Here is a 20907-nt window from a genome sequence, read left to right as displayed (position 1 = left end):
GTTGACACGGTGAAACCCCATCTCTACGAAAGATATAAATAAATTAGCCAGGCGTGGTGACAGGTGCCTGTAGTCCCAACTACTCGGGAGGCTGAGGCAGGAGAGTGGCGTGAACCCAGGAGGCAGAGCTTGCAGTGAGCCGAGATCACGCCGCTGCACTCCAGCCTGAGCCATAGAGCAAGACTCTGTCTCCAAAAAAAAAAATATATTTAGTTTGTCTTTCTCTTTGAAACTGAATTCATTAAACAAAAGCCTAAATAACTATACTATTACATTTTTTTTTTTTTTTTTTTTTAGACAGAGTCTCGATCTGTCACCAGGCTGGAATGCAGTGGTACAATCTCGCTCACTGCAGCCTCTGCCTTCCAGGTTTAAGTGATTCTCATGCCTCAGCCTCCTGAGTAGTTGGGACTACAGGCATGTGCCACCACACCCAGCTAATTTTTGTGTTTTTGGTAGAGACGGGGCTTCACCATGTTGGCCAGGCTGGTCTTGAACTCCTGACCTCAGGTGATCCACCCACCTCAGCCTCCCAAAGTGCATAAGTGCTGGGATTACAGGTGTGGGCCACCACGCCCAGCCTACTACATATTCTTTTAGACCCAACTGAAATATCTCGTAATGGCTGAAGGCTCCTGAACTCTTCCAGACCAGGGATTGATTTTCCTCATTTTAAGATTGGCATGACAACTGTAGTATTGATAACTGTATTTTATTTATTTATTTATTTTTTGAGACAGAGTCTTGCTCTGTCACCCAGGCTGGAGTGCAATGGCACGATCTTGGCTCACTGCAACCTTTGCCTTCTGGTTTCAAGCAATTCTCATGCCTCAGCCTCCCAAGTAGCTGGGATTACAGGTGTGTACCACCAAACACCTGTAATTAGTCTGGCTAATTTTTGAAGTTTTAGTAGAGACGGGGTTTCCCCATCTTGGCCAGGCTGTTCTCGAATTCCTGCCTCAAGTAATCCACCTGCCTTGGCCTTCCAAAGTGCTGAGATTACAGGTGTGAGCTACCGCACCCAGCTTATTAACCAATTTTTAATGTTTAGCACAACTTTATCATGATGTACAATGTCTTTTTTATGTTATATGTTGATGGAGTCAAATTACTGATATTTTGGTTCAGTTGTTTTTTCAAAAACAGATCAGACTTTTCTGATTTTCATTCTGTTTTTTTCTTTGATCCATATGTATTTATAAGTGTCTCTTTTATTTTCAAATAGTTTTTTTTCTAGTTATCTTTTTGTAATGGATTTATAGATTATGCATTGTCGTTAAAGAATATGACCTATAGGCTGGGCACGGTGGCTCACACCTGTAATCCCAGCACTTTGGGAGGCCGAGGCAGGAGGATCACTTGAGGTCAGGAGTTCAAAACCAGCCTGGCCAACATGGTGAAACCCTGTCTCTACTAAAAATACAAAAAAAAATTTAGCCGGGCATGGTGGTGGGTGCCTGTAATACCAACTACTAGGGAGGCTGAGGCAGGAGAATCGCTTGAACCCGGGAGTTGGAGGTTGCAGTGAGCCGAGATAGCGCCGCTGCAGTCCAGCCTATGTGACAGAAGGAGACTCCATCTCAAAAACAAAACAAAACACACACACACACACACACACACACACAAAGAATATGGCCTATATACACTTTCAATCCTTTGGAAATTGTTGGTATTTATTTGCCGTTTGGCCTAGATTACCCAGATCCACACTTGTTAATGTTTTACAAGTGCGTCTCCTCTTTCTCATGTTACCCATCTATGTATGTAATTTTTCTGAATCATTTGAGAAATAAATTGCAGACATAATGCTGTATTACCCCTAAATCAGGATGTGTTTCCTGAAAACAAGGATACTCTCCTATTTATCTACAGCACATTTATTGAAATCAGGAAATAAATATTGATATAATACTGCCATCTAATTCACAAACCCTACTCAAATTTTACTAATCTTCCTATTATGTCTTTTGTAGCAAAAATAAAACAACAGAAACCAACAAAATTCCCTCAAGAAAACAAAAGCAGAAAAACTTCTTCGCTTTTCCCTTCATTTATTTCTGATTCAGGGACCATTCAGGATTATGCCTTGCATTTAGTTGTCATGTCTCTTCAATATCTTAATTTGGAATGGTTCCTCAGTCTTTCCTTATTTTCAGTGATCTTGACATTTTTTAAGAGTAGACAATTATTTTGTAGCAAGTCCCACAATTTGAGTTAGTCTGATGTTTCCTTATGAATAGATTTAGGTTATGCATTTTTGACAGGAATACCAAAGACACGATATTGTGTTCTTCTCACTTCATCATATCAGGAGGTTCATGTCAATTCGTCCAGTTACTGGTTATGCTTTATTTTACCACTTGGTTAAGTATTTCATACTTACTGGTTAGTAAGTAATAATGCATTTTGTGGGGTGATACTTTGAGACTATATAAATAGCTTATTTTTCATCAAATTTTTACTTACTAGTTTTAGCATCCATTGGTGATTTGTGCCTGAATCAGTTATTATAGTGGCTGCTAGATGGTAAATTTTAAAAATTTCATTATTTCTTCTGAATTCATCACTTGGCTTTCTTTTTTTTTGTTTTTTTTTGTTTTTTTTTTTTTTGAGACGAAGGCTTGCTTTGTCACCCAGGCTGGAGTACAGTGGCACGATCTTGTCTCACTGCAGCCTCTTGCCTTCCAGGTTCAAGTGATTCTCCCACCTCACCCACCCAAGCAGCTGGGATTATAGGCACTTGCCATCATGCCCTGCTAATTTTTGTATTTTTAGTTGAGTCGGGGTTTCACCATGTTGGCTAGGCTGATCTTGAACTCCTGACCTCAGCTGATCTGCCTCCCTCGGCTTCCCACTGGGATCACAGGCTTGAGTCACCGTGCCCAGCCAATCACTTGCCATTTCACTCTAAGGAAAAGCTTTCTCTATGTTTTCTGTTTTTGTTTTTTAAAAATATTTTAAACATACGAGCACAGCCTCATTGATTCCTATTTTGTTCCTTTTATTTTTTGATGTTCAAATTGTCCCAAATTGGCCTGTGGGAACCCTTTCAAGCTAGCTCCTGTGTCCTTTTTCCATGTCCTCATCATCCTTTTTTTTTTTTTTTCGAGATGGAGTTTTGCTCTTGTTGCCCAGGCTGGAGTTCAGTGGCATGGTCTTTGCTCGCTGCAACCTCCACCTCCCGGGTTGAAGCGATCCTCCTGCCTCAGCCTCCCAAGTAGCTGGGATTACAGGCACCTGCCACTACACCTGGCTAATTTTTCTATTTTTAGTAGAGACAGGGTTTTACCATGTTGGTCAGGCTGGTCCTGAACTCCTGACCTCAGGAGTCCTCACCTTGGCCTCCCAAAGTGCTGAGGTTACAGGTATGAGCCACCTCGCCCAGCCCACAGAAAATCTTATTCCAAAAAGTAAGAAAAAAAGTGATCAAAGAATGATGGGGACATGGCTAGGCGTGGTGGCTCATGCCTGTAATCTCAGCACTTTGGGAGTCCAAGGCGGGTGGATCATCTGAGTCAGGAGTTCGAGACCAGCCTGACCAACATGGTGAAACCCTGTCTCTACTAAAAATAGAAAAATTAGCCAGGTGTGGTGGCAGGCACCTGTAATCCCAGCTACTTGGGAGGCTGAGGCAGGAGGATCGCTTGAACCCGGGAGGTGGAGGTTGCAGCGAGCAAAGACCACACCATTGCACTCCAGCCTGGGCAACAAGAGCAAAACTCCATCTCAATAAATAAATAAATAAATAAATAAAAAAGATTTTCTGTGCTCGTCTGTACTTCTGTTATCTCAGTCCTGGAATCAATAATTTTATTAGGGAACCCTGGTTCCTTTTATTAGTGAATGTACTTAGAAAATAAAATGTGTACACTGCTAGATATGTTATTTCTACTGGGGTGTTCTTTCTTTTAGGCTCTATGTGAGGAAAGAACTAAGATATTGTTTTAAAATGTAACGGGTAATCCCAGCACTTTGGTAGGCTGAGGCAGGTGAGGCTGGCAGATCACTTGGGATCAGGAGTTCGAGACCAGCCTGGCCAACATGGTGAAACCCCATCTCTACCAAAAAATACAAAAAGTAGCTGGGTGTGGTGGCACGTGCCTATAGTCCTAGCTAGAGTGAGATAGAGTGAGACCCTAACTAAAAAGATAAACAAATAAATAAAATATACTGGAATTTAATTTATAGGTGTGAATGACACAGAGAGGCCAATATTATTGAAAATGTGTTACTCACAGTTCTTCTGAAACAGCAGGCACACCGTACTATGCAAGACCACATGGGGAAGCACCGGGGTGGGTCAGGAGGCAGAAAGAACCAGAGGAAAAGAAGGGTGAGTTTTTTTTGTTGTTAAAGTGCTATGCTAGAAAGTTGTTAGGTGGGACATCCCCTATTGAGCAGAAAGAGAAACACAAATGTTGAGATTTGTGGTTGGAGGGTTTGTAATACGATTTCTGTGCAGCCTCAAAAACAGGGATGATATGAATGTAAACAACTTTGGTCGTTAATTTGGCCCATCCTTTCAAGATGCCAAATCATCAATTACAGAATATCAAGAATGATTATATAGATATGTATGCATGTCTATACATACATATATATGTCTATATCTCCCTATAAATATTTAAAGACATGATTTCATTCCAGTGCTCTTAATTCTAATCCAAGACAATGGGGTTTCTTCTAGTGTTTCCCTTTTCTGACATTGAAAAATCTGAGGCCAGGCACAGTGGCTCTTGCCTGTAATCCCAGCACTTTGGGAGGCCAGGGCAGGTAGATCACTTAAGGTCAGTTGCTCGAGACCAGCCTGGCCAACATGATGAAACCCCATCTCTACTAAAAGTATAAAAATTAGCCAGGTGTTGTAGTGGTGGGCGCCTGTAATCTCAGCTACTTGGGAGGCTGAGGCAGGAGAGTCCTTTGAACCCGGGAGGTGGGGGCTGCAGTGAGCTGAGATAGCACCACTGCACTCTAGCCTGGGTGACAGAGTGAGACTCTATCTCAAAAAAAACAAAACAAAACGAAAAATCTGCCTCTCCTTTTTTTTTTCATTCATTAATTCATTCATTCTTTAGATGGGGTCTTGCCCTGTCATCCAGGCAGTAGTAGCGCAGTGACACGATTATAGCTCACTGTTGCCTCAAACTCCTGGCCTCAAGCCATCCTATCGCCTTGGACTCCTGAGTATCTGGGACCACAGTCACATGCAGCTGTGCTCGGCTCTCTCATTGTCCTTTTTACTCATATTCCTGTTGGTGACAATCTCCTCTGTAGGCCATTTTCTTGTCCCCAGCCCCACTGAACGAGCTGGCTGATCACTCCTTCAAGTTCCATGAGCCATTGTTACATATAGGTAGTACTCAGTTTGCATGGTTTTGATACTCATAAATTTCCGTTACTGTGGTTCAGTTAAATAATACCAGTCCTCAAATAACAGTTAATGAAATACAAAATATAACTTGTCATCAAGAAAAGCTTCAGGCTGGGCGCGGTGGCTCAAGCCTGTAATCCCAGCACTTTGGGAGGCTGAGATGGGTGGATCACGAGGTCAGGAGATCGAGACTATCCTGGCTAACACAGTGAAACCCCGTCTCTACTAAAAAAATACAAAAAAACTAGCCGGGCGAGGTGGCGGGCGCCTGTAGTCCCAGCTACTCAGGAGGCTGAGTTAGGAGAATGGTGTAAACCCGGGAGGCGGAGCTTGCAGTGAGCTGAGATCCGGCCACTGCACTCCAGCCTGGGCGACAGAGCGAGACTCCGTCTCAAAAAAAAAAAAGAAAAGAAAAGCTTCTTAGCTGGGCGCAGTGGCTCATGCCTGTAATCCCAGCACTTTGGGAGGCCAAGGCGGGTGGATCACCTGAGGTCAGGAGTTTGAGACCAGCCTGACCAACATGGTGAAACCCCATCTCTACTAACAATACAAAAAATTAGCTGGGCGTGGTGGCAGGTACCTGTAATCCCAGCTACTTTGGAGGCTGAAGCAGGAGAATTGCTTGAACTCAGAAGGCGGAAGTTGCAGTGACCTGAGGTCGTGTCATTGCACTCCAGCCTGAGCAACAAGAGTGAAACTCCATCTCAAAAAAAAAAAAAAGCTCCTCCTATCTGGGAGACTGAGGCAGTAAGATCACTTGAGTCCAGGAGTCTGAAACCAGACTGAGTGGAAAAAAAAAAAATTAATAACAGCTTCTCCAAAATTTAAAAAGTTTACCCTGACCCTGAAATAGTTGATTGTTATCTCCCTTGACATCATTCAGTTGGAGCTAGCCTAATTTTGTTTTTTGGTTTTGTTTTGTTTTGAGATGGAGTCTTGCTCTGTCACCCAGGCTAGAGTGCAGTGGCACGATCTCGGCTCACTGCAACCTCTGCCTCCCGGTTCAAGTGATTCTCCTGCCTCAGCCTCCGGAGTAGCTGGGATTACAGGCGCATGACACCGTGCCCGGCTAATTTTCCTATTTTTAGTAGAGACGGGGTTTCACCATCTTGGCCAGGCTGGCCTCGAACTCCTGACCTTGTGATCCACCTGCTTCGGCCTCCCAAATTGCTGGGATTACAGGTATGAGCCAACGCTCCCGGCCTTTTTTTTTTTTTTTTTCTTGAGGAAAATTACAGTCTACACTGCTCTCAGCTGAACTTTACACAGCTTTTACATTTCCGTCAGTTCCTCTTGTAATGGTGGGTGGGTAGCTGAAGGGAGGATATGTACAATAATGTATTTTTAGTTCCTTTGAACAGAGAGGTTGCTTCAGCCATTGCTATTGATGGCAGGAAGTATATTTATAGCTCCAGGGAAGGAGGGGTAGTATGACTCCTGTTCTAAGAAAACCTGGGAGATTGTATTTAATATATGTTGTTAAAACTCATTTGCTCTTACTGTAAGTTCTTGCCTTAGAAATGTAGTTGAGATGAATGAACCTGTTACTTATGTTATGAAGTATATGTATTATTGTAACTATATTGACTCTGCTCCCTAATTTGGAAAAATCTTCTGTTTTGAAATTTTACAATATACAATACCTAAAACAAAGAGTACTTCTAGAGCGTACGGGATGTATGTGGAGAATTCAGGTGTTAGCATGCAATTGAACAGTAAAGATATTGAGTAGCAGTAAATATTGTTCCCATTTAGGTGTTTTATTCATAAAGTTCTTGTTGGTACAGCTTTTATTGTGATTTTTTTTTTTTTTTTTTTTTTTTTTTTGATACAGAGTCTCGCTCTGTCACCCAGGCTAGGGTGCAGTGGCGCAATCTCCGCTCACTGCAACCTCTGCCTCCCAGGTTCAAGTGATTCTCTTGCCTCAGCCTCCTGAGAACCTGGGACTACAGGTGGGCACTACCACACTGGCTAATTTTTATATTTTTAGTAGAGATGGGGTTTCACCATGTTAGTCAAGCTGGTCTCGAACTCCTGACCTCAGGTGATCCACCTTCCTCGGCCTTCCAAAGTGGAGGGATTACAGGTGTGAGCCACCTTGCCTGGCCAATTATGATTTTTTTTAAAGATTGAAACCAAAATGTTTTATACAGATCATAAGATATTCTCGGTAAACACTAAGCACCTCATAACTTTACCACAATTTTGATTGCACAACTTTCACCCATGGTTATCATGTGCAACGGGCACATTCAACACAAATCAAATTATTCAGAAGCTTGCTTGCTTTCTTTCTTTCCTACTCTCTTTCTTAATTGAGGGGAGCAAAGAGTTGGTTTCCAAGGATATGTCTTCTCACTTATGCTGGTCCCAGATTGATGCAGTCATGGAAACCCAGCAGTAAACTCATTCTTGGCAGCTGCCAGCACTGGTCTGATTCTTTCTTTTAAAAGCATGAGATTCTTTAATAATAGATATTGGGAAGATTGATGCCAAATGATTCCAGGTCATCCTAGAGGAGGCTTGGGAACATTGTTGAATAGATTTAAATGATTCAGTTAAGTATTAACAGGTTACTAAACAAAACTGCAGTGATTTAACCCAAAGTTTGTGTCTAAACAGAAGGACCTATAAAATATAGAACAATTGGTTTCTTTTTCAGAATATTGAAGTTTAGATTTTAATTTTAGAATTTTACTAATTCTAATTTGAGGGTTTTATTTTTTGTTTTTAAGGGTTCAAAATGTTGAATTGTAGATGTGCTATGCTTTATAATGAACACAATGAAGGTTTTCAACTGGCCCATTAAAGCCAACCCACTAATGAAATGAAAATATGACTTCATAATATTTTGTGGATTTTGAAGCTGGGCTGCCTGGGTTCAAATCCCATCTCTGCTACTTTTTGGGTATGTCACCTTGTGCCAGTTACTTAACCTCTCTGAGCCTCAGTTTCTTCATCTGCAAAATGGGAGATAGTGCAGTTTGAGTGTTCCTAATCTGAAATTTGAAATGCTCAAAAATCTAAAACTTTTTGAATGCCTACATGACTGGTCAAAGGAAATGCTTATTCCATGGAGCATTTGGATTTTGGATTTTTGGGTTAAGGATGCTCAATTGGTAAGTAAGTGTAGTGCAAATATTCCAAAATCTTAAAAAACCTGAAATCCAAACCACTTCTGGTTCCAAGCATTTTGGATAAGGGATACTCAACCTGTAAAATAATGTCCACTTCATGGGGTTGTGATGTGGAGTAAATGAGCAAAGTTGTGTAATGTGCCTAGCTTATAGGGAACACTTAGCAAATGTTGGCTATTCCATTTGTATGTAAGAAATAGAATTATTGGCTGGGCGTAGTGGCTGATGCCTGTAATCCTAGTGCTTTGGGAGGCTAAGGCAGGGGATTGCTTAAGGCTTGGAGTTCAAGACCAGCCTAGGCAACATAGCAAGACTCTGACTCCGCAAAAAAAATACACGAATTAGTTGGGCATGGTGGTTACATGTCTGTAGCCGTCACTACTCAGGAGGGTGAAGCAGGAGGATCGCTTGAGCCCAGGAATTTGAGGCTGCAGTGAGCCATGATAATGCCACTACACTCCAGCTTGGGCAATAGAGTGAGACCCCAACTTAAAAAAAAAAAAAAGAATTATTAATGGGATTGTAAAGGCCGAAAAATAAATTCAGAGGTTTGTACAGAACTTATTTGTGAAACACTTTTAAAGGAAGGCAGGAATGTTTGTTTTAGGTTTATAAGAGATGGCAGATTTAGGAAGCTCCTCCCTACTCCAGATGAATAAGCCATCTGTTTTTCTATCCCTTTTAAGGATTTGCTTGGTGGGTTTCCATAACTTTTTTTTTTTTTTTTTTTTTTTGAAACTGAATCTTTATCCACCCAGGCTGGTGGGCAGTGATGCAATCATGCCTCACTGCAACTTCAACCTCCTGGACTCCAGCAGTCCTCCTGCCTCAGCGTCTCTTGAGTAGCTAGGACCACAGACCACCATGCCCAGCTAATTTTTAATTTTTTTTTTTTTTTGGAGATAGGGTCCTGCTATGATACCCCGGCTGGTCTTGAACTCCTGGGCTCAAGTGATCTTCCTGCTTTGGCCTTATAAAGTGCTGGGATTACAGATGTGAGCCATGGTGCCCAGTCTATGTATTCTTATAAAATTAAATTCATGTTAAGTGCTACACTAGCAGAATTTAAAAAGTTTTTAAATGATACAGAAATAGAGTGCAAATTAATGAGAAATAGGCAAGACTAATTTGAAGAAAACTATGAAGCTTTACTGAAGGATTTTTTTAAAGATATAAAATATTGGCTAGGCGCGGTGCCTCATCCTGTAATCCCAGCACTTTGGGAGGCCAAGGCGGGTGGTCAGGAGATCGAAACCAGCCTAGCTAACACAGTGAAACCCCATCTCTACTAAAAATACAAAAAATTAGCTAGGCGTGGTGGCAGGCGCCTGTAGTCCCTGCTACTCGGAAGCCTGAGGCAGGAGAATGGCGTGAACCTGGGAGGTGAGCTGATATCGTGCCACTGCATTCCAGCCTGGGCGACAGAGCAAGACTCTGTCTCAAAAAAAAAAAAAAAAGATATAAAATATTACCAAGATATTGCACAGATATCATTGCTTCCGAAATTATTTTACAGATTTAATACGAACTGATTTGTAAGCCCAGTGGGGTGAACCTTTTTGAGAACTTGACAAATTGCATGTAGAGCTCATTTAGAAGAGTACATTGAATTGCTTAGAAAATTTTGAAAAAATTTTAAATATAGTAATTGGTGGGTAGTAGAAGGGGGAAGGGTATGTGACACTTGACCCTCCAGATAGTAAGTTATATCAGAAAGTTATTTAAGGCAGTTTGGCATCTGTGTTAGAATAGAAAAGCAATGCCAGGCACGGTGGCTCACGCCTGTAATCACAGCACTTTGGGAGGCTGAGGTGAGTGGATCACGAGGTCAGGAGATCGAGACCATCCTAGCCAACATGGTGAAACCCGGTCTCTACTAAAATACAAAAAATGAGCTGGGCGTGGTGGCGTGTGCCTGTGGTCCCAGCTACTCAGGAAGCTGAGGTGGGAGAATCACTTGAACCCAGGAGGCAGAGTTGCAGTGAGCCGAGATCACACTACCACATTCTAGCCTGGCTAGAGAGCCAGACTCTGTCTCCAAAAAAAAAAAAGAAAAAGAAAAAGTAAAGTAATTAGAGAAAAATAGAAAGTCCAGAAACAGACCTGAATATGTATAGGAATTTAGAATGTGAAAGTGTCAGTGTGTAGGAAGGAGTGAAATGAAAAAAAGAAAGAAAAAAGGAATATGTTGAAAGTGGCATTTAAAAATCAGGGAGAAAATGATCAATTACTAAGAATGATCCTGAAACAGTGGGCTGTTTGGGGAAAAATATATACAGATTTCTAATTTAGACTATATTCAAATAATCACCAAATTATAAAGAGCAGAGATCCCCAACCTCCAGGCCACAGACCATCCTGTTAGGAACTGGGCCACACAGCAGGATGTGAACATTAGGCCAGAGAATATTACACCTGAGCTCTGCCTCCTGTCAGATCAGTGGCAGCATTCGATTTTCATAGGAGCACAAACCCTATTGCAAACTATGCACTCCAGGGATCTAGGTTGTACGCTCCTTGTGAGAATCTAGTGCCTGATCTGAGGTGTTGCAGCTTCATCCCAAAATCTGAAACCATATCCTCCACCCCTCCATTTCATGGAAAAATTGTCTTTCACAAAACTGGTCCCTGGGTGCCAAAAAGGTTGGGGACTGCTGATATAGAGTATATATAATCAAAGTACAGAAATTACCACACTCTTTTCTTCCTCTAGAATATACTGAATGTTTCCTAAGAAAAGTTGAACACTCATGGTTGGTTGGCTGCTCTCTAGCACATCTTGCTTTCAGCTCTCACTAGTTGAATTTTACACTCCAGGGGTCAGTATGTTTATTCCAAATCTGCTTATGCCAGTTACATTTATTACTGTAATTTCATAATTTAATTAAACATTATATAAACTAATGAAATATGACTGCAAAAAGTAGTTGTTTTTAGGAAAATTTAGTTGAAGATCTTAAACAAATTAGATAAATATGAATCCCCCTTTCCACCAGATTACTGTCTTATTAATTGTGGGCATGAGTATTTTGAAAGATTGGGGGTGGAACTCATAAAATTCTTTTTTTTTTTTCCTCTTGTTGCGCAGGTTAGAGTGCAATGGCACGGGCTCACCACAACCTCCGCCTCCTGGGTTCAAGTGATTCTCCTGCCTCACCCTGCCGAATAGCTGGGATTACAGGCATGCGCCACCTTGCCTGGCTAATTTTTTGTATTTTTAGTAGAGACAGAGTGTCTCCATGTTGGTCAGGCTGGTCTCAAACTCCCGACCTCAGGTGATCCACCCACCTTGGCCTCCCGAAGTGCTGTAATTACAGGTGTGAGCTATGGCACCTGGCCTCATAAAATTCTTAAATGTTCTATACTAAGTTGTCTTACAGTTGCCTAGATTCTTGTTCCATTTAAAGAAACTGAAATTTGAAATCACAAGTGTGGATTATGGATATGATGGGTTATGGATATGATATATCAGTAATGAATATGCAAGAGAGAACATTTGAAACAGTAGAAATGTACTTAAAGAAGAGACCTTGGTTTTTTACCATAATATTGGCAGGTGACATGTATTTGTTTTAAGTAAAAATCAAATATTTCAGTTACATTTTTAAAATTACCTGATATACTGTACTTTTTCATGTAACCAGTCAGTCCTGAGTCCTATTTGTGTTAGGTAAGTTTTTACCAATCCCAGAAGGAGATAGAGGACAAGCTTTTATATGCTTAGGCTGAAGAAAACCTTTCTGCAAAGAAGTAATTATCTGATCCTTCTATAAAGGGCCAGATAGTAAATATTTTAGATTTTGCAGGCTGAAGTAGAATCAAGGGATTTGTAGGTTCTGATATAACAAGAGAAAAACAAATTTTGAGAAATTTCTTATTGATTAAATTCAAAATAATAAAAACAATTTTTTGAAATACAGGTATACTAATGAGAAGAATGGAATTCTTTTTGGAGTGATAACATTTTGCTTAATTGGGGTTCAGAGTTAGTGCTTCCTATTCAATAATCATCAAAATTGATTGCAAGTATTCATCTATTAATGCAGATCTGTAATGAGATTTTATATATTTCATCTTTGACACATCTTCACACATACATGTCAAATTAATTGATACCAGCCCATAAGCGTATGATTTTAATTAATAACTCAGGAAGCATTTACAGAATTCGATTTTTCTTATAACATTTACCTTTTAGTATATTATTCGTTGCTGCTTAATTACTTCCAATCGAAGGTTAGACAGAAGCTCCACAATTGCGGTTAAATAGATTTTGAAATATAGAAATTTCCTTATACATTAGGGTCCTAAAAATTATTCTGGAAATGTAGTTTGAGCTAAGAAACTGTATCCACTGCAAATTTGTTTGGGAATGGAGATCTCACTTCTTGTTTTAACTTTTGATAGCATGTAAAGTGTATAAAGCCGCTCAGTGTTGCTTATGATTCAAAAGTTAGTTGTCTAAATAACAGCAGTTTAAGTTTCATGTATAAGTGCTGTTCTGTCCTGTAATTTTACGTTGAATTTACTATTATAAAATCTGCAGCAGAAGCTAATTCTCAAAGCCATTTATTGTTTGATCATAGTATCTGAAAGCAGTCTTATTGTTGTGAAAAATTTCAATCTCAGCTCCAAGCTGAAAAGAAAAAAAAAAAAAAAAGCATGATAAAACTTCAGTACAGCTCAGCCATCAAACTGCTGTGTGCCTGGGCAAGTCAGGTTATTCAGCTTCTGTTTCTGACAATGGTTAAGCCCATGACAGTGAATGAAATTTACCATTAACATGGTTGGTTTAATAATTCATGATAAATTCAGATATTTTTCATAGAATACCTGTTGATAAAAAACATGAATAACCAACTTACATCTTCACAAGTTTTGTAAATTACCCAACTAAACCTTTTTCTGCTTCGCACATATTTTTACCATTATCAATGATAACATATCTGAGATTCCACTTTAGGAATGGAAGTATGGAATTAATACTTTTTCAACTTCTTGTTTGTAGTTGTTCAACACAGACTATTAATAGAAGCTCATTCTTCAGTTGTTTTAAACTTGGCACTGACTCCTTGAATAAACATCTGAACAGTATTGTAACATCTATCAAACTAATCAAAAGAGATGGAAATCTACTTAACCTCAATTGCCTTGTTTTTTTAAAAAAAAAAACAAAACAGGTTATTGATCTTGCTCCTAATATTTTCAACTGTTAGAGCAAATGGTTTTGTCAAAAGGCTAATACTCTTTTTTTTTTAAATTATCTTATATTAAATTAAAAAAATTTTTTTTGGTTAGCTGTCTGGAGAAAGCCTAGAGAAAGGCTAATTAATACTCTTAAGCAAGTTTATTTTCTCTGGGTACTTTTCTTTAGCTTCTTCATGATTTAATTAGCTTATCACTAGAATATTACTTTTCTTGCTTGGCCAACAAATGAGCTACTTAGAAACTTCCCCCTTTAGAAACTTACTTTCTATTCCTTACCTTCCCTCCTTGCTGTGATGAAACATTCTACTTTAAATTTTCAAATTTTTCTGACCATTGCTTTCCTGTGAATCGGAAATACTGTGATCAGTCCTTAGTTTGGTAACATTGATGTATTTTGAATTCTTTTAGCACAGATAGACAGTTGACTCCTTGAACAACACGGTTTCAAACTGCACAGGTCCAATTATATGAGGATTTTTTTTCAATAAATACAATCAGCAGTATATACCTCTACAACCAAACATGGATCAAAAATACATTATTTGAGGAAACCCCCAGATACAGAACAGTGAAATTTTTGTGTCCTCTGGGCCACTGTGGGGCTTGAGTATGCATAGATTTTGGTATCCACAGTTGGTCCACAGATGCCAAGGGATGACTAGAATCGTTGCATAATAAAACGCTTTCCTATCTTGTCTTAATAAAACAATGCATACCCTCCACTGTGCCTTAAAAGCATGACATTCAGGCTGGGTGTGGTGGCTCACACTTGTAATCCCAGCACTTTTGGAGGCCAGGGTGGGAGGATTGCTTAAACCCAGGAGTTCAAGACCAGCCTTGGCCACATAGTGAAAGTCCATCTCTAGTTTTTAAAAAATATAAAATTAAATAAAAAACATGACATTCAAAGTGCATTTGTTTTTGACATGCTAGTTATGCACTAATAACTAATGATAGTTATGTACTAATAACATGTCAAAATAATAACTACTTTTAGTTACTGATAACTATCAGTTATGCATTAATAAAAAAATAAAATGTTACAGTATGACAGTATGCATGTGTGGCACCAAACATGCTGTTGAGTTATAACTTTGTCACTGTGATTTGTGCTATACTGAGCAGCAGTGGAAAGCTATGTAAGCCACTCCACTCTGCCAGCCAGTACAGTGGCTGATTACCAATTATGGATAACCAGAACACATCAAAAAGCAGTTCAACAAGGATCAGAATAATAATATATGAGTACCATTTATTAAGTAGTTATGTGTCAGGCACTGTGTCAGACTGTATAATGTACATTATTTAATGTAACCTTCAAAAGATAGAGAGGGAGGATCCCTTGAGTCTAGGAGGTCGAAGTTGCAGTTAGCTGTGATTGCACCACTGTACTCTAGCCTGAGTGATGGAGTGAAATCCTGTCTCAGAAAAAAAACAGGCCTAGTGCGGTGGCTCATGCCTGTAAATCCCAGCACTTTGGGAGGCTGAGGCTGAGATCAGGAGTTTGAGACCAGCTTGGCCAACATGGTGAAACCGCATCTCTACTAAAAATACAAAAATTAGCTGTCGTGGTGGCACACACTTATAATCCCAGCTACTCGGGAGACTGAGGCAGGAGAATTGCTTGAACCCGGGAGGCAGAGGTTACAGTGAGCCGAGATCATGCCACTCTACTCCAGCCTGGATGAGAGTGAGACTCCATCTCAAAAAAAACAAAAGAAAACAAACAAAAACCACAAAAGGTTGTCTGAAGCCAGCCACAGACAATAGTAAATGAATGAGTGCAGCTACATTCTTTATGGATGCAGAAGTTTGAATTTCATATAATTTTTATATTTCACTAAATATATATATAACATGTATTACATATATGTAAATATATGTATACATATATATTTGTGTGGGAGGTGTCTTTTTTGTTATTGAATTGTAAGAGTTCCTGATCTGTTCTGATAACTAGACCCTTATCAGATATGTGATATCTGATTAACACATAGTTTCTTGCATCCCATAGGTTGTCTTTCAAAATTTTGATGAATTCCAATTTGTCAGTTTTGTTGTTGCTTATGATTTTTAGTGCAATATCTAAGAATCCGTTTTCAAATTCAGTGTCCTGAAGATTTACCTATGTTTTCTTCTAATAATTTTATAGTTTTAGAACAAGCACGTTGGCTCATGCCGGTAATCCTAGCACTTTGAGAGACTGAGACAGGCAGATTGCCTGAGCCCAGGATTTCAAGATCAGCCTGGGCAAGATGGTGCCCATCTCTACTCAAATACAAAAATTTAGCCTATGGTGTGTGCCTGTTCAGCTACTCAGGAAGTTGAAGTAGGAAGATTACTTGAACCATGGAGGCAGAGATTGCAGTGAGCCGAGATTGCATCACTGCACTCCAGCCTAGGCCACAGAGTGAAACTCTTGTTTCCAAAAAAAGAATAATAATAATTTTATAGTTGTAGCTTTTTAAGAGTTTTTTTTTTTTTTTTTTTTTTTTTTGAGACGGAGTCTCGCTGTGCTCCCAGGCTGGAATGCAGTGGCGTGATCTCGGCTCACTGCAAGCTCCGCCTCCCAGGCTCACGCCATTCTCCCGCCTCAGCCTCCCAAGTAGCTGAGACCACAGGCGCCCGCCACCACGCCCGGCTACTTTTTTTTGTATTTTTAGTAGAGACGGGGTTTCACCGTGTTAGCCAGGATGGTCTCGATCTCCTGACCTCGTGATCCGCCCATCTCGGCCTCCCAAAGTGCTGGGATTACAGGCTTGAGCCACCGTGCCCGGCTGCTTTTTAAGTTTTTAATCCACTTTGATTTTTTTGTTTTGTTTTGTTTTTTGAGACAGGGTCTTGCTCTGTGGTGCAGGCTGGAGTGTAGTGGCACAGTCTTGGCTCACTGCAGCCTTGACCTCCTGGGCTCAAGCTGTCCTCCCACCTCAGCCTCCCAAGTAGCTGGGATCACAGGCTTGTGCCACCACATCTGGCTAATTTTTGTATTTTTTTCTAGAGATGGGGTTTCACTGTTATTGCTTAGGCTTGTCTTGAACTCCGGGACTCAAGTAATCCATGCCCACCTTGGCCTCCCAAAGTGCTGGGATTACAGGCGTGAGCCATCACTTTCAGTCCCAAGTTAATTTTTATATATTGTATAAGGTAAGGATTCATTCTTTTGCATGTGGATATCCAGTTGTCCCAGTGCCATTTGTTGAAGAGCCCTTTCTTTCCCCATTGAATGTTGTCTTAGCACTCTTCCCAAAAAGTAGTTGACAATAGGGCATGGTGGCTCATGCTTATAATCCAAGAGCTTTGGAAGGCCCAGATGGCAAGATTGCTTGAGGCCAGTATTTCATCACCAGCTGGCCATGGTGGTGTATGCCTCTGGGGAGAGTGAGGCAGGAGAATTGCTTGAGCTCAGGAGGTGAAGGCTGCAGTGAGCTCTGATTGTGCCACTGCACTCCAGCATGGGTGACAGAATGAGACACTGTCTCTAAAAAATAAAATAATAAAAATCAGTTGACTATAGATGTGTGGATTTATTTCTCGACTCATTTAAAACTGTTCCATTGATCTATATATCACTCATTATACCATTACCACACAGCTTTGGTTACCAGTGCTTTGCAGTAAGTTTTGAAATCAGGAAATATGAGTTCTCCAACTTTGTTTTTCCTTTTCAGGATTGTTTTGGCCATTTGGAGTCCCTTGCCATTCCATATAAATTTTAGGGTCAGCTTTTTAATTTCTTCTTTTTTTCTTTCTTTTTTTCTTTTTTTTGAGACGGAGTCTTGCTCTGTTTCCCAGGCTGGAGTACAGTGGCATGATCTTGGCTCACTGCCACCTGTATCTCCCAGGTTCAAGCAGTTCTCCTGCTTCAGCCTCCCGAGTAGCTGGGATTACAGGCACACACCATCACGCCCAACTACATTTTGTATTTTTAGTAGAGATGGGGTTTCACCATGTTGGCCAGGCTGGTCTCGAACCCCTGACCCCCAAGTGATCCGCCAGCCTCGGCTTCCCAAAGTGCTGGGATTACAGACATGAAAGCTTTTTTATTTCTGGGGGGAAAAAAAAGACATAGGATGTCTTTCCATTTATTTGGGGTCTCTCCTTGTTCTTGAAGGTAGATTTTCTCTGATCTATTCTCATTGAGACCTTGGGCCTTAGAGAGCCACAATTTCATGAGAGACTTTTTCTCCAGAGCCCTTCCTACCCTTCTCCTGTTTCCTGTCTTCTTTCCTCCCTTGTTATTCAAAAGTCTTAACAAATGCTCCTGGGCCCAATACAGAGGTCAGCCTTAGCTTTGGTTCACTTTTTGCTTTCTTGCCACTGGTAGTTTTCCCTGCTCCCTTGAGAACTTAGCTAAGCTTTTCAAAGGATGTTTACATTTATCCAACATTTCTAGATTTTGGTAGCTGGAGAGTTTTAATAATTTTCTAGATTGCTGTATTACTAGATTAGAAAAAGATAGAGCTGGGTGTAGTGGCACATGCTTGTAATCCCAACTACTCGGTAGGCTGAAGTGCGAGAATTGCTTGAGCCTGGGAGTTACAGACCAACCTGGGCAACATAGTGAGACCTATCTCAAAAAAAAAAAAAGTAAGACCTCAGGGCTCAGTGGCTCTGTAATCCCAGCACTTTGGGAGGCTGAGGCAGGTGGATCTTGAGGTCAGGAGTTCAGGACAAGCCTGGCCAAGATTATGAAACCCCATCTCTACTAAAAATACAAAAATTAGCTGGGCAGAGTAGCAGGCGCCTGTAATCCCAGCTACTCTGGAGGCTGAAGAAGGAGAATCACTTGAACCCGGGCGGCAGAGGTTGCAATGAGCCAAGATCATACCACTGCACTCCAGCCTGGGCGATAGAGACTCCGTCTCAAAAAATAATTAAAAAAAAAAGACAGTGTTTTTTAAAGATGGAGTTTAGTATAGAGAAATATTGAGTGTCAGGCAAAGTATTAATTACTATGTACGGATTCTCTTTTTCTTCTTTTTTTTTTAAAACGAGACAGGGTGCCCAGGCTAAACCCTGACTCTTGGGCTCAAGTGATCCTGCCTTAGCCTCTGGAGTAGCTGGGGACTATAGGCACATGCCACTGTGCCTGGCTACATATTCACTTATAAAACTCTATTTTTAAATGATAGCTCCTCTTTACAAAATAGATCAGGAGAGCGATTTTCCTGTCTGCTTCCTGAGGAAGCAAAAAAGTAGAAACGTGGTGAGTAGCAAGACCAGTAGTTGCCGTAGTAAGCATGGGACTTCCTATGAATGGCTCTGTTAACAGTTGGGGATGGTACTATTGTTTGATTTGTGGACTCTGTTTGATTTGTGAAAAAGATTTTATTTCCCGTCTTTGGGGTAGGAGGGTCTGCCATATCCACAAATTGGCTCTTCCCGTTTGTTTTATTCATTTAGTTAGACCATGATTGGAAAGCCTCACTGGCTGTGTACATTGCACCATTCTTAGGAGTGTATGACAGCTATGGTACATTTCCAACAGGGCTTTAAAACTTTTCATCCAGTTCCTTTTGGATAAAGCTCTTTTCCTCTTGTGGTTGTTGACATACGTGAATTATAGGCTTTGTTTAGCTAGTGGGTAAGAGCAGATTTTGAAGTCATATACACCTGGGTTTGAGTCTCAGTCTTGCCATGTACCAGTTGTTTGTAGACAAGTTATTTATTAATAACTACTCTGTGCCATAGTTTCTTCATTGGTAGTATCTTCAAAATGAAGTGTCTATTTCGTGTGCTGTTTTGAAGGTAACCTTGAATAATATACATTGTACAGTTCGATACAGTGTCTGACACATAGTAAGTACTTTAATATATAATACCTATTTTTATTCTGATCCTTGTTGAGCTGCTGCTTTTTGATGTGTTGATTGTCTATCATTGGTAATCAGCCATTGTACTGACATCTTCCAAGATTTGACCAAGTTGATTGTCTCAAATTTCCAAGCAGAAAAAGTACCCAGAAAACAGAAATTAAGCAGTTATTAAGTAATTGAATAGCAATGATCTTTATTACTTGTGCTTATTAAGAAATATGGGTCATGTCTGCCTGAGCCTTTATTTAATGCATTTTAAAATTTGCTGGGTTTTTTCCTCCCTTTAAACCTTATTATCAAGTTCAGAAATAAGTTAAACTAAAAAGAAACTGATGTCTTCGAATAAAGAAAGATTCAAATTAATAGGATATATAATGGCCTTTCATGGTGGTAGAATTTCTGTGTGTTTTGAACTAGGGGAAAGACTTAAAGGAAGATTGCCTACAGTGTTCTAGACACACTGCTAGGCTCTGTGGATATTATTAAGACACAGTCCTTACCCTCAAGGATCTTTTTATTTTTATCTTTTAGAGACAGGATCTCGCCCTGCCACCTAGGCTGGAGTGCAGTAGCAAAATCATAGTTCACTGCAACCTCCACTCACCCTCAAGGATCTTACTGTTAGTTGCGGGAGGCCATAAACAGTTAAAGTAGTTTGCAACAGAGTTAATGATTGACTCTAGGGCTAAGGGAAAGAAAGTAATTGGGACAACTAGGATTTCTAGCTTGGCAAGGGGGTAGATCTGGGTTGGCAAACTACAACCCAATGCCAGTTTTTGCATAGCCCACCAACTACAAATGTTTCTTACATCTTTGAGTGGTTGGAAAAAAAATCAAAAAAGCTGGGCACGGTGACTCACACCTGTAATCCCAGCACTTTGGGAGGCCAAGGCAGGTGGATCACGAGGTCAGGAGATCGAGACCATCCTGGCTAACACGGTGAAACCCCCTCTCTACTAAAAAATACAAAAAATTAGCCGGGCATGGTGGTGGGTGCCTGTAGTCCCAGTTCCTCGGGAGGCTGAGGCAGGAGAATGGCGTGAACCCGGGAGGCGGAGCTTGCAGTGAGCCGAGATTGTGCCACTGCACTCCAGCCTGGGCTACAGAGTGAGAATATTATTTTGTAACATGGAAATTATATAAAATTAACATTTAAATGTTCATAAATAAAGTTTTATTAGAATATAGCTATGCTGAAACTACGTATCTATGACTGCTTTTTTGCCACAACAGCAGAGATGAGTAATTGTGACAAAGGCTGTTTGGCCTGCAGAGCCAAACATTTACTGTGTGGCTTTTTACAGAAAAAGTTTGCTAACTCAATGAGTAGGTGGTAATTTTTATCCATTGAAATAAGCAATTAAGGAAGAAGAGA

The 20907-nt window shown here is 40.4% G+C and overlaps 1 protein-coding gene and 1 long non-coding RNA gene across 9 annotated transcripts in view; one reads left to right on the top strand and one right to left on the bottom strand.

The window, feature by feature from the left end:
• The window catches only part of PTPRA (protein tyrosine phosphatase receptor type A), a 162762-nt gene that overhangs the window by 22774 nt on the left and 119081 nt on the right, over positions 1–20907 (top strand). The gene's annotated exons all lie outside the window — the stretch shown is intronic.
• On the bottom strand, positions 13062–19616 carry LOC108580642. Its single transcript, XR_001891992.1, has 3 exons — positions 19539–19616; positions 13993–14057; positions 13062–13144 (listed from the first exon to the last, which is right to left on the bottom strand). It is a non-coding gene; the product is annotated as an uncharacterized LOC108580642 (long non-coding RNA).

Source organism: Papio anubis, chromosome 16, assembly GCF_008728515.1.
Source record: "Papio anubis isolate 15944 chromosome 16, Panubis1.0, whole genome shotgun sequence".
NCBI classification, from domain to species: Eukaryota; Metazoa; Chordata; class Mammalia; order Primates; family Cercopithecidae; genus Papio; species Papio anubis.
The sequence above is the reverse complement of the archived record's forward strand: the minus strand, read 5'-3'. Positions and strand labels throughout refer to the sequence as shown.